General features: G+C 48.6%; 1 pseudogene; it reads left to right on the top strand.

Annotated features, from left to right (window-relative positions):
- The first annotated feature begins 206 nt into the window (after window positions 1-206).
- Window positions 207-1,163, top strand: LOC116069973 (annotated as a pseudogene).
- The last annotated feature ends 403 nt before the right edge of the window (window positions 1,164-1,566 follow it).

Genomic DNA, 1,566 nt, shown 5'->3' with positions numbered 1-1,566 from the left:
TGGTCTTTCCTGATATGCCTGCATCTCTTGTCTGTCTTTCCTTACATTGTTGCATTTTCAGGAATGTTCTCCATATACCCCTTCAGCAAACCCACTTAATTGTCTTTTCAGTAGGAATTAGAATAAAAGACCCGCTCTCGCCAGGCGTCCTCATTAGAGTGACATCGTCTTTAAACCTGCCTGGCAAGCCCTGATGCACCGCCGTGATGCCCAGGGAAGACAGGACGACCTGGAAGTCCAACTACTTCCTTAAGATCATTCAACTTTTGATTACCCAAAGTGCTTCATTGTGGGAGCAGACAATGTGGGCTCCAAGCAGATGCAACAAATCTGCATGTCCCTCCGAGGGAAGGCTGGGGTGCTGATGGGCAAGAACACCATGATACACAAGGCCATCAGGGGGCACCTGGAGAACAACCCAGCTCTGGAGAAACTGCTGCCTCATATTGGGGGAAGGTGGGTTTCCTGTTCACCAAGGAGGACCTCACTGAGATTAGGGATATGCTGCTGGCCAATAAGGAGCCAGCTGCTGCTCGACCTGGTGCCATCGCCCCATGCAAGGTGACTGTACCAGCTCAGAACACAGGTCTGGGGCCTGAGAAGACCTCATTCTTCCAGGCTTTAGGCATCACCACCAAAACCTCCAGAGGCACCATTGGAATTCTGAGTGATGTGCAGCTGTGCCGCTTATAAAAACTGGGAGACAAGGTAGGATCCAATGAAGCTACCATGCTGAGCATGCTGAACATCTCCCCCTTCTCCTTTGGGCTGACCATCCAACAGCTGTTTGACAATGGCAGCATTTATAATCCTTAAGTGCTGGACATCCCAGAGCAGACTCTGCACTCTCTCGCTTCCTCAAGGGTGTCCGCAATGTGCCCAGCGTCTGTCTGCAGATCGGGTACCCAACTGTTGCCTCGGTGCCACACTCCAACATCGATGGGTACAAGCGGGTCCTGGCTTTGTCTGTGGAGACTGAGTACACCTTCCAACTTGCTGAAAAGGTCAAGGCATTCCTGGCTGATCCATCTGCATTTGCAGCTACTGCCCCTGTGGCTGCCACCACCACTGCTGCCCCTGCTGCTGCTGCAGCCCCAGCCAAGGCTGAAAAGGAAGAGTCAGAGGAATCAGATAAGGATATGGGATTCCGTCTCTTTGACTAACCCCCTCAAAGCAACTAAGTCAGACTGCTTAATTTGAGAAAGATGGAAATAAAGGCTTACTTCTCTTTAAAAAAAAAAGAAAGAAAGAAAAGAAAAGAAAAAAAGGATAAAAGACCCCACTCTTATTTCCTAGACCATCATGAGAGCATCTACTTTTGTCAGCTCTAAGTTAAATGGCCCCTTATAGGGATTGCCCTAACTGGTTGTGTCTACTTATGTACCCATCATTGGAGCAAGGAGTTGGGGTCAACTAGGATTGTGAGAAGATGCCCAAATGGCAAGCTACCTAAGCTTCCTGGGTGTTCTATAAGAAAGAGGGAACACTACTGGGACAAATAGCAGCAAAGAAAAACACTCTGACAACAAAACAGGAGCAACATTATAGTAATGAAGTAGCAATGGA

Source organism: Mastomys coucha, unplaced genomic scaffold (genome assembly GCF_008632895.1).
Source record: "Mastomys coucha isolate ucsf_1 unplaced genomic scaffold, UCSF_Mcou_1 pScaffold22, whole genome shotgun sequence".
Classification (NCBI taxonomy): Eukaryota; Metazoa; Chordata; class Mammalia; order Rodentia; family Muridae; genus Mastomys; species Mastomys coucha.
This window is presented reverse-complemented; position numbering and strand designations above follow the sequence as displayed.